The 13,284-nt window shown below is 39.9% G+C and overlaps 1 protein-coding gene across 1 annotated transcript in view; it reads right to left on the reverse strand.

The window, feature by feature from the left end:
- opcml (opioid binding protein/cell adhesion molecule-like) overlaps nucleotides 1–13,284 on the reverse strand; it is a 558,777-nt gene that overhangs the window by 433,365 nt on the left and 112,128 nt on the right. The gene's annotated exons all lie outside the window — the stretch shown is intronic.

Consider the following 13,284-nt stretch of genomic DNA (forward strand, 5'->3'; position numbering starts at 1 on the left):
AATCTCCTACAGAATACAAACATAGAACAACTCTGCATCAGAATGCGGGCATAGCTTTGTGCATTGTTGGACCATGAAAACCACAAACACGCTACACGGAGGACCTCATGAGGCAGCTGGTTGAGTCTAACATTGCCCAGCAGGAAATAAACTGGGGTATGGTAGCAGAACACCATGTCAGTAATGAGGGCTTATACCGGGAGCTGTGTCATATCAGCAGTACCATAGCCAGGGATCACAGAGTCCCAGCCAGCCCACCACTGCACAGCTTGCCAGAATGACCCCCCCAAGATGATGTGGAAGTTTACCTGACCACCTTCGAGCATGTAGCCCAGTGAGAAAACTTGCCAAAGGCCGAATGGGCAGACATCCTGGCTCCATATCTTTCCAGCGTTGCTCAGCAGGTATATCAAGATTTGGAAGAGAGCCAGGCTCATACATAATTTGTTTTAAAAGAGAAAATTCTAAGCCGCCTGGGAGCCACCATTTTTGTCCATGCTCCACCTCGCCAGCTAATGTTTGAACTACGCCGCATTGCAAAGAAATAGCTGCAACTCAATGTACTGGGGAAAGAAGCCAGAACCTGTTATTCTCTTCTTATTCTCGGGGCCAGAAGACCGAACCCCCTTCACTGAACGCCCTTGCGTAATAGCCCCTCCTACCACTCCCCTTGTCTTGGGGCTGTTCTATGGAACAGCACAGCTACAGGATCTGAATTTACAACACACTCCATGCAATATAACGGTCCTGGATAGAAAATCTTTACAAGCAGATCAACCTCTACCCTATCCGGGCTGGCATATCAGGTCATCAAGAAGCAAGGAGAGATTGTGATTATTGGTGCCCTAGCCCTTTCAAGAGACTGTATTACAGTTAGCTCACACTCACCTGCTTAATGCTCATTGGTGGGAAGAGAAAACGTGCAACCAAATCCTGCTGTGTTTCGACTGGCCCGGCATGTACAGTGAGGGAAAAAAGTATTTTATCCCCTGCTGATTTTGTACGTTTGCCCACTGACAAAGAAATGATCAGTCTATAATTTTAATGGTAGGTGTATTTTAACAGTGAGAGACAGAATAACAACAAAAAAATCCAGAAAAACGCATTTCAAAAAAGTTATACATTGATTTGCATGTTAATGAGGGAAATAAGTATTTGATCCCCTATCAATCAGCAAGATTTCTGGCTCCCAGGTGTCTTTTTTACAGGTAACGAGCTGAGATTAGGAGCACTCTCTTAAAGGGAGTGCTCCTAATCTCAGCTCGTTACCTGGATAAAAGACAGTTTATATCAATTTATAACTTTTTTGAAATGCGTTTTACTGGATTTTGTTGATGTTATTCTGTCTCTCACTGTTAAAATACACCTACCATTAAAATTATAGACTGATCATTTCTTTGTCAGTGGGCAAACGTACAAAATCAGCAGGGGATCAAATACTTTTTTCCCTCACTGTATAAGGCAGTTGAAAAATATTGTGTGGAGTGTCACAAATGTCAGACTGCCCCAAAGCCCACATATTGAAGTTCTCTCATCTTTTACCACATTGGCATGGATCTATGGGGCCCTTGGTCAAGTCTAACCACAGACATCACTATATTCTGGTAATCTTAGATTATGTCACTCTCTACCCTGAGGCTATCCCGCTTTGCACAATGACCTCCAACAACATTGACAAATAACTGTTTCTTCTCTTCTTCCAAGGTTGGAAACGTAAAATAAATCCTCTCTGATCAAGGGACCACCTTTATGTCCTCTGTCATGTGAGATCTCTGTTGTCTGCTGCAGATGAAACAACTACATACATACATCTACCACCCCCAAACCAACAGACACGTTGAACGGTTCAACAGAACATTACCATGTTAAGGAAAATGAAAAAGAAGGCAAGAATTGGGATCAGTGCCTACCTTATGTCATGCCATACCTGACATACAGGAGGTCTGTATTGTATGAGTTTCCAGGACCATTTAATGGTGTTTACAAGCTGTGTTGTAGTTTTTTTTTTTTTTTATGGAGTGACACAAGTGAATTATTGTTTGTTTTTAATTTCCTTTCAAATCATTCACATTGATTGCTGTTATTGTTTTTATCATTATTAATTATATTCAAGGAAGAATAAGCAAACAACAAGGTTAACTTTTCTCTAGGAATACATGGGCATCAGTCAAAATATATTTGTGAAATAATAGACCATGTGTCCCATAGTCATTGCTACAACTTCCCTGCCATGAAGACGCATTCAAGAATTCAAACATATCTGCCAGACAAGAGCCAGACAGACACTTTAGGTGTTGTGTGTGAAGCAAGACCAAGGCTGCCTCCATCTTGCTGGAATGGCAGACCCCTTTCATTTGCACAATCGGATTACATTGGCAGCACAGAGATCAGTATCTTCCAGCTGCACTGTACAGCTTCTACTCTCTCTATTGATTTCACACAAGAAAAACATAAAGAATATAAAATAGTTTATAGGGGGTGATTACAATGGCATACTGCAAGTCTTACATCTTAGATTTGATGTCACAGATTTTCGCTGGGACTTGTGAAGAGTACAAACCATCCCTAATTCAAATGCATAAACATAAAACCAATGGTATGGAAGCCAAGGGAGCTACCTTGTTAGCACATTATTAAAATTCTGTGAGATGCACATGCTTTACAAATGCATAATGTGACTTGGATCTATTATTTATTGGGTGTGTTTTGCATGCATCTTCTGAGCCAGCTAATCGGTACAAAATGTGACTAGAGAGAAAGAATTTCCTCCTGTTTTTGAAGAGTTATCTGTAATTGTAATACATTTGCGGGCAGATTACACATGTGTATGACCTCCTGGCAATCCTCTCTGGTACTGTATTTTGTTCCTTTTCTGCATGGATTACTATGAAATATACATAGTTTCTCTTAGAGCTGCAGAGGGGAGCCTCCGGGGGGTGTATGGCTGACCTGGAACATATTATTACCCAAGCCTCAGCAGAGGTGAAAGAATTCTCAAGTGAGTCTTAAATTATTCCCTGAATCAATTCAGTTGCATGCAGGACACGTCGGGTACATTCATTGTACGCACTCAGTAGACAGTCATTTTAATTTGAGAGTGTATTTGAAGTAAGATGTCTTAGAGTCATTAATAATGGCCACATAACCAGAAAGCCTGAAGCATGCTGACTGGGTAGGTACTGTAAACATGTAGAGCTTTCCACCAAGATCGTTTTATAATTTATAGTCTGCAAGGGCTTGGCTGATGTTCAAATACTTAAATACTGCTGGAGCACAAGCGTGCAGTGCTAGGTGGTTATGGCTTTGGCATTGAGGGCTTTAGCTCATAATACAATTAGATGAATGAGTCTGGAGTTTGGGGAGTTTTATAAACCCACTGTGCAGGGAGGTGCTAGCTGGCATCCCAAATCAAACTGGGGGTCATTGTGTGCAGGGGGCATGCAGTCATTTTGTTACCAATGGCCCGCACAGGTTCTCAGTGTCTTCCGGGTCATCCGTAGTTGGTTGAAATCCTAAGACACTGTGTGCTGATGCAGAGCTGGGCTCAAGGTCTGCCTCTAGGGACTGAGACCTGGGCTGATGAAAAGCTCATTGTCATGGACATTGCGGGTTTGTCATCTTCTCTGTCTTGCCATAAACGTTGTAGGCTTGCTGAGTTCTTGTGATGAATAGCATACAAACAAGCCCTGCTTTGGGGTTATGCGTGACAACGTCTTCCTTATGCAGAGGATAAATGCGACATAATGGGAGTCTTACATTAGCAGAGTGATGTAATTGTACATCTCGGAAGCCGCCAGTCCTGCCCTGGCATTGCCAGCCTGCCCTAAGCTCTGTGTGCCCTGACTGAGCTTTCACGTCAATTAGTGTGCCTGTATTGTATTTGTGATTTGAGTAATGCATCAAAAGCAGAGCCTGTTGGCAAATACTTTTGAATTCTTCTAAACGGCATAATATTGTTAAAAAATACCATTTGTTGATTGGAAAAATGTATGAAAGCGTGTTAATCGTCTTTTTCTGTTCTTTTTAATATTTGTTTTTGTTGGAAAGGCGATGTTTCCAAAAAGGCACTCAAGCTGCCTGGTTGAAAATTCACACAAACCACTTTAAAAAGACGCTGATGTAAGGATATGGTATCACTTAGGAGAGCCATTTATTATACCTGTATCTGCACCCTTGATTAATGTGCTGGAAGGTATAGAGTCATGGGCTGTCTGGGAACATATGATTTTTTTCCCCCCTCATAACAGCTCTGTCTTTAAATGTCACTCTCAAATTATTATATCTATAAATTACCCTGCACAGCTCTAGAGCTGCCTCTGGCACAAATTGAAGTGTGTGAAACCATTAGGCAGATAAGTCCATAGTCAAGACATCATTAACCTTGACTGCCTGTTTTCCTTTGAAGTTAAAAGTTCCAGGTTTGTTATAAAATTGTTTTAGGCAACCTACTGCTGGAGGGGAACAAATTAATTGAACTGTGGAGGAACCCTCCTTTAATTCAGAAATGCAGATGTGAGAGGAAAGAGTCTTTTCATGCTTCTATCAGAGTCCAAGGTTAAAAGTCAGGCTTGCTCATGGGAATCTCATCATCATACTGAGCTGGGCCAGCTGGGTGCGGGCTCACAGCAAAGCAACTTCCACACAGCAGTACAGTGTGGTACTAGGAGAAACGTGTGTGTCGGCAGCGACTTCTTTGATGTGGATCAGGAGAGACACAGTACCTGGCAGTGCTTATCATTGGCCACACCTGTGGGACAAGGATTTGCAGAAACTGTCCCGGTCAAGCAGAACACCTGTGTGGAATCTCCTCCAGTTTCCCATCGTGTGGCTCACCCCAGCAATAGTGTGACAGAATCCCACTTAGTCTGATGCCTAGTCTGTAATTCTCCAAGCATGTAGCTTGGATTGTGCAAGGTCCATCAGTTATCATCTTCAGCATTATTAGCTTTGCGAGGAACAGTAATAGCTAATAAGATGTTATATTAACTGTAATGTAAAATGTAATATTTCCCCCTACTTTATCCAAATTGTTTTCATATTTTCATTTCTGTGTATTTATGTTGTACACAGGAAAATCATTTTCAGTATTTGTGGAAAGGGGTGCTTCTGCCAGGTATTAATTTAAAAACTCAAAAAACTAAATTGTTGTAAATTGTACAACATAAACAACTTAGATAGCAATTTCAGAATGCTTCTGGGCCTTTGCTTTGCATTGAATACACAGCCTTTTCATAGAAAAGATCAAGGACTCCAGGGTATTGGAGCTCAGGCAACAAATGCCCTCCGAAAAAGAAATGAGAGTCATTCAAGAAAGATTTATCAATCGTAAAGGCAAGTAGGGTCATTCAATTACTATTATTATTACTGTTATTATTATTACTATTACATTTTTAAACACACAATCAACTACAACAAAACTGTATGTCAAGAAAGATGCTGCATGTCTGTATTTAACATGTGTCTTCTGGACCCACCTATCCAACCCTTCTTGAAGTTTAATTGGATAATTGAGCTGCCCTCATGCTGATAGCAGAGACATCAGGATTGGGTGATATAGGCGAGATTGAGAGGGGTCAAGACAAGTGACCTCTTGAATGACACAGTCAGGTCTCGGCTCAGCACCGTGGGGCAGCCCTGACAGGTGGGTTAAGTAGAACCTCGCTCTGCAGCGGCGGCACAGCTCTCTTTGGAGGACCTTGTTTATTGCTCTGCATTGTAATGTTTCGTGGAGCTGCCAGCTCAATCACTACATATTAATTAAATCTATTCTGTTAGATTGTAGGTGAAGGGCAGGAAATAATAATGTTACTCAAGAAAAAGTATGAGCTGCCATTGTGCATGATTTATAGAAGCTGAAAGCAATTATTTCTGCCATTACAACTCAAGTCTGTTATTGATGAGCCAGAAGCCGTATGATTCGGTGTGTGAGAACCAAGGCAAACCACCATAAATCTATAGGGCTATCTTTTTATTTATATATAGTATATTGTATATATACAAATCACTCCTCAGATATAAAGGAAAGCGTATATTTAACCTTATGATATTATACTGTTATGCACTCTTGTGCACTCCATGATAAGAAAGGCATGTGGGTTTATGTATGACAGTTTTGCTAATTCTATGGTATCCGTTTATGCATTTATTATTTTATTTATTCATTTTGTGTTAGTATTTGTCGGAAACTGTCTCGCTGAAGGTATTTTGCTTGTTTAATTAAGCGTACAACATTGGAGTCAGTCATGCTAAAACAAACGCCAGACTATTCCACAGACAAGACAGTGGGTGCTTCTCGGAGGCTGTCCTTGAAATCACATTGTTTGTTTGTTTGTGCATTTGGAGGGATTCACTGAAGTAAAGGTCTTAATTAAAATGGTGACATCTACATAGTTGCAAATGGAATATCTATTAGAAAAGTTGTTTACCCATAGCACTCATCTCTACTGTTACACTGTGTTCCTTAGATGAATAATTAATATGTTAACTGGTCCCTCAAAGTCAGGCCCCACTGTTTTTAGTTTTTTTTGGGGTGGATATTTGTCCATGCCTGCCATTTTCTGCCTTTTTCCCCCCTTTCTTTTCCCCACAACAATCAATAAGCAAACTATCAAAAAATATTTGCCGTGGATCCTTTAATGCTCTCTTGTAGAGCTTGTCATTAAGATTAATGACTGATTATTTAGAATTAACATTGAAGAGTGTGGTTTTGACAGCCATCTAAATCTCCTTTCTTTAAATGATTTATCATAGCGATTATTTTTCCAGTTGATGTTCATCCTTAAACTAAACATGAGTGTATTATTTTATAGAATTACAAAATGTTCTAAGCAATATGCAGATCATAACTATATATTTAAAAAATGAAATACCAAATTTCTCACTTACCAATAAGCCACAGGTCTAACTTATACAACCTTAATAGAATAACCATGACCTTCCTATAGATTCAGGAGCCTCGGGCGACTGGCCCATTACAGAGATGAAACCTCGCAAAGCCTTATTTATTAAACTCATGAGAAGTAACACTTTAATCCAGTGCTCTTCAAATCGCCCAGCAGGTTTTATCGGTCTCCGTACACCAGCTCCTCCATTCCACCTGGGAGAAGGGTGATTGATCCACTTAAGTGCATTATTAGTCCAATTAACCAATGAAGAGCTCAGGGATGAAGGAGAACCTGAAGTCTTTAGGCCCTCAAGGACCAGATTTGCAGAACATGGCCAAACCAGCATTTTGTAACTGAATCCTGCCTAAAACTCCAGTTTCTGTCTGTATCTGATCACCAAAACTTACTTGTCGGTCACCCATAAGAGGATGTTGGTAATGTAATGCAAGGACTTCTTTTGGTTGCTGCTGTTATAGCTTAACATGCTCATGAATAAATATTTCCTTTTTTTTAAATCAGTAAATAAATACATGCATAGTGGATATTTACATGGAATGCTGAAATCCACATTTCTGCCTTAGTCCTGTTCCCTCTAAGAAAATAGCTGGGCTCTGGGTCTCTTTACTTTCTTGTGCCAGTGTGACACAAAAATTATGTGGAGTAACTTCCCAATCCTAGACAGGCATTCATTAGGGAATCAGCAACTGCTAGGGAACAGTCCAAAGGACACATCTCCATTTTTATGTGAAAAAAAGAAAGAAAAAAGACACCACTGCCAAAGAAGAAGAAAAAAAGCTGTTATTATTAGGAACGTGATGGGCTCTAATTATGGACATGTTTGGATAATTGATGTAAAAATAAGAATAGAAAAACAGCTGGATAACTTTTCATTATTGCCAATATAAATTACCACTTCATTGAACCTCTTAAAGATTAAAGCAATTAAATAAAATTAGACTGCTAATTACATTTTGGCTACATGAACCTGGCTTGGAATTGTGAAGCAGTCTTTTCGAAACGATTAATTTTTGTGTTGTTTCTCCTTTCGTGCCCCCCCCCCTCCCCCCTGTTCACTTTCAGAGCTGTCGCTGCTCTCATGCTGTGATAGGGACTGGGAGCTGGCGAGCGTCCTGCAGTCTCTCCACCTTTGCACATTAATTGTTTTTGTGGCGCTAATGAACCCAATCAGTGAGTGTCCTGGAGGACGGGTCTGAGCTTCACTTGCCTTTGTCTGCTCATAGAACTTAGGGGACCCTGACCTTCCGATGGATAACATCACTGGCTGGAGGCCTACTGAAAACTACAGAAACACACCCATTGTGATATCTCTCGGTAGGCTGTAAACATAACAGAGAAAATGCCCGTCCTTGATTCCTTATGTATATTCACCCCCACTCGTTCCAGTTCTATCTACCTGTGACGCCCGTTTCTCCCTTGTTGTGAACAGAGAGACTGAGTCCTGTGAGAAAAGGGGGAGATTGATAAATGAAAACTGTCTTCCGACAGTGAAGATAAAATAACCTGCAGCTATGAAAAATCTGGCACAGCAGCGTCCTCCTGACCTAATAAATCATATAACATATATAATTTATCCACACCGTGAATGATACCAGCATGCTAAATATATTATTCTCTCCATTTTGGAAACAAGACATGTTCTCACAGTGCAATTGCTTCAGAAAGGGGTGCAGACAGAATGAACCAGAAATATACTACACTAGCATGTTATTTGTTGTGGATGAAAATGCAGTTGTGATGTTTGCACCACAAAACATAACCTTAATTCTCAAATACAATATATATATATATATATATATATATATATATATATATATATGTTGCTGGGGAATAGCACCATGAGTTTGTAAGGTTGTACAGGCTGATTTATTTAATGGGGTACAATTCTGCATTTTTGTAACATTTTGAACCAAAAAAGTGGTGACTTTGGTATTAGAGAATGTGATCTGTGATTATGTTCCCAATGTAAAATATACTATATCCCATTACCTTTGGAAACTAAAATAAATAAGTAAAATAATCCTTAGTGCTGTTTTCTGCTCTTGAACACACACGATTAGAGTCCTCCCGATCTAGTTTAATAACGGTGCATTGGGGATACGCTGTTCCTCTGAGGCACACCGAGCCAGAATGAACACGGTGCGTGTTGTGCTGTGAAATGGGCGATTTGCGCAGGGGCCTTGGTGTCATGGTTGATCATGCTCTATCACGTGGGCAGAAGCCACGGAGCCGTGTGATGAACTGTAAAATCACAGCAAAGTACAAATCTACAAATCTTGTTAAAAGCAATTTCCAGTTTCTGAAGGCTGCCTTTAGGTGCTGTCATAACCCCCGATTCTCCTGCGCTGTTCATGAGGAATGGGAAGCAGAAGAGCAATTTCATAGCTGACAGTCAGACTATTTATTTATTTATTTATCTATTTATTTATTTGTTTGTATCTCTACTTGTATGTCCATCATCTCTGGAGGTATTTATTTAATGTGGTATTTATGAGCTTTGTTTCACGCAAACGAGGACCTTACTTTTTATTCATATAATGCATAGTTTACACAGTAAGATTGCTGTGATTGTACGAGTGTATTGTATTCCCTGCAGTGATTGCATTTTGCAGAAATAGCTGAGACTGCTGTAAGTGCTTGGCTGTTTAGTTAGTCAAAATATATTTTGTGTCCCAGTGTCAGGAAATTGTCTCCAGTAAGTGCTTTGATTTTTAATTTTGTTGGGCTAAGTTGGACCGTGCACTACTGGTTCTGTTAATGAAAACTCAATGCATTAATTGAAGTAGTCTCTTTTAAATGCATGGAAGTCAATGGAGTAGTTAGTTGGGTCAGTTTTCACTTTGTCTGTAACCAAGAAAACTCCAAACAAACAAACAGAACATAATACAAATCAACATACAGTGCTTTCATCTTCATAATCGCTATTAAAAATAACATCTCCTGAAATCAAAGGCAAATTGTATCATATTTTATAATAAGGTCATTCACATAGACTATATAATTATAATTATCTAAAGATTGTTTGATTTGAGTATTTTTTCCTCGAATCTTGGGACAGGAGTTTCAAATGCACTTTACTTACATTAGCAATGTGGTAAATACAAAATACATGTATTAATATACACATACATGTGCATATGTAATACAGTGGATTGAGAGCATGAGGACATTGCACATTGAAACAGACAGATGGTTCAGAGCTGCTTGTTATACCGTCCTTCCAATTAATGATCAAAGGCCCTGAGTTTTTAAGACTGAACACTCTATTATCGGTATAATTATTTCCTTCCGCGGCAGTTTTGATGGGATTGCATAGCTCTTACCTCAGAATGCATAGAAGCTCCTGCCGTTAAGCTGTTAAGGCAGGTATTGTCAGTGTGTTTGTATTATTTAGTATTATTATTTATTTATTCACATGGTCTTTTTTTAGAACTTAATATTTCATGTCCATCAGGCTAAACCTGAGGTGTATATTACCTATCTTACAACATAAAGCTCTCTGGTTCAACTTGTGTTCATGAAGCTTGGGACCTGCTATACCCTTGGTGACTTCATAAGTAGAATAGGGGAGGGGGGGTGGGGGCGGACTCAATTCTAATTTTGCATGTTTCTCTAATATTACAGGCCTCCGGGCTCTTTGTTGGAAGGGGAAGGGCAAGTGATTGATAATATGATCATGGTGGGAAGATATTTATATCGACATCAGCTTAAAAGGGTATGGGAGCAAGTAAGAATTTATCACAGGAAGGCCTGGAGTGTATAAAATATCACATTACTCTATCATATCAGTGGATTAATCAGCTGTGACTCAGCAAGTGTCAGACACCGAAAACCTTTAATCAAGGTGATGTCTTCTGTTAATAACCAAAGCTAAACAAAACTGAAGCAAATCATTAACAATAAATACAAAGTCTTGTTTCATAGTGTGTCTCTTGAACTGAAATTCGCAGGATTGTTTCAATTAAGGACACGAGCTCCACTCCTCCCCTACGCCGCATAATGATTGGCCATGTTGGTCGGAGTCTGTTTGTTGTTAGAAACAAGTCTAGATTTAATAACCCAAGATGTGAGAGTGTTTAACACAGACACTGTTTCATAGCTTATCAGTAACGTACATACATAGTCGAATGTGAGCGAGGTCTGACTGCATGCACTGCATAGACACAATATTGGGGATACCCGTATTCAGATAGTGTGCAGGTGATTGACATATCTCGATATATAAACCACGCTGGGTAATAGTGCTGGGACTGCACTAAGCCTTCTAACCATGTCTTCTCCACGTGTCGTTGCTTCCAGAGACAGTGTTTAAAAGAAACGTGTGTTCACAGCCTGCATTACCTGTATCGCTCCCCATAAAAGACGGAGCAAGAGCACGAGAAGCTAATCAAGTGGCCTGAAAGATAGCTTATGGACTTGGTAACAGCATCATCCAAAAAAACAACCGCAGAATGAAGACATCAAACAGAGGGTACTCTGTTGGGCAATCCTAAATCACCAGCCCAAGGACGCTGAACTGTAGTGTGATTAGTAAAATAATAATAATGATAATAATGCTGGCTTGTCTTTCTTTATTTTTCCTTATACACACACACACACAAAAGAAAAAGCCCTAACAATAAAAGCACAATAAATCATTGTTTTGCCGAGATAAACAGTGAAAGCTGCTGAAAAAGCACAGCAGCTGAACTGCACTGGTGGCTGTATTTGATCCTGTAGATCGTCTCCGATGAAAAATGTGCTCTTAAAATGCAAATCATAATAACAGGGCTGCACGAACGAGCAAGGCAGGGAGACAGCGGGAAAGTTTTAGGTGGGACTATAAGGAAGAGTCCGCCTCATTGTAACACAACCAGTTGTCTGAATTCAAGAGAGGAACAGCCAGGCAACCAATGCTGGCCTGTAAAAAATGTACATACATTTGTGAACATACATTCAAAACCAAACCAAAGAACTCAGGTCCCATACACTTGGTCAACATGGAACATAGTAAGGAAAAATATTTGTGGAATACAGGTGGCATAGTCTTTTCCTGTAGTGTTTGGGGGCTAAATACAGTCTGGAGAAAAATGGGCTTTGAAAAGAAACAGCTGGCACTTTGAGTGTTCTGCTCTGCCATTCTCAACTGAAAGCACAGCTAAACACGACTATAAAATTGCTTTATTAGAGATAAATCAAGTGCTTAGAAATGCAGATGACATTTTTGCAAACATCTGCATTTATATTTTGAGAAAGAAAGCAGAGCTTGTACCACCATTTAAAGGCTCTAAAGTAAAGTTTATTTCATCTCAGCAGGTTTGTTTTTAATTATGAAGACAGTGTTTGTTCCCTTAATTCTCGAGAGGCCTCTCACTGGTTTAAAAGCCACAGAACAATCTTGGGGAATTAGAATAAGAATTGCAATCCTGGCCTGACTGTTCTCTCCAGAGCTGCATTGAATTTAACGGTTCTGAAGAGCTGCAATACACTGGCAACACAAAATCAATCTGCAGTTTCACAAGCGTGTGCTTCTATATGAATTGTAAAGCACGCCGACGAGTTAAATCACTGCAAATGCAGGTCCAACATGATGGAAGGGAATCCAGTACAGCATGTCACCCAGAAAGACTTTGACAGTGCTCACTAATCCATGCCAGTTTGCTTTCATCTGCTCTTTGTGATTTTCCTTTTGGTAAGTTGGCATTTTATTAGACATTGCAAAGACAGGCACATCTTCACTGTCTCCCAGTGTGTTGTATACTAACAGACACAAGCTTCAAAGGGGCATGCCTGTTATTAAGTTGACACAAAAACGGCAGACAACCAGAAACATGTTTTATAACCTGTATGTTAGGTATGTGCTTGTTATTTTCTTTGCTTGTGTTTTGCAAGCTCTCACACAGTGTATAAGATCTGCTGAGGAAAACATGTTCCAGATGGCTCCTCCTGATATTTTTCAGATCACCATCAGGCTAAACATTACCAGCAGGGCTTTCAAGAGGGGAGAATTATCACAAAGCTCGATTTGTGTGACCAATTCACTTTTGAAATGGAGTTTAGTAAGTGACACAAATGAAATAACTTAGCAACCAGCTTATTCTTCCCCACTTGAAAATTGCACCATGTATGTATGGGCTAGGGTGATGACTGACTTAAACCTTATCATTAATGGGACGTGTTCTTTGCTAGAGGGTGCACTTATCTGAAGGCCAAACAGCTTCCCCCAGCTGTGCTTCCTCTCTAGAATGATACATGACCACAGAAAGGCATCCCAAAATACGGGAGCAAGACAAAACAAGCTGGTTAGCATGATTATCTATTTTAATTTCTCACTTCTACTTAACAGTATGATCTGCATCAGGTTTTAACAGGCTTTGGGCTCTTCCAGAAACTACAGAAGTAG

The sequence above is a fragment of the Amia ocellicauda genome, chromosome 1, assembly GCF_036373705.1.
Source record: "Amia ocellicauda isolate fAmiCal2 chromosome 1, fAmiCal2.hap1, whole genome shotgun sequence".
NCBI lineage: Eukaryota > Metazoa > Chordata > Actinopteri > Amiiformes > Amiidae > Amia > Amia ocellicauda.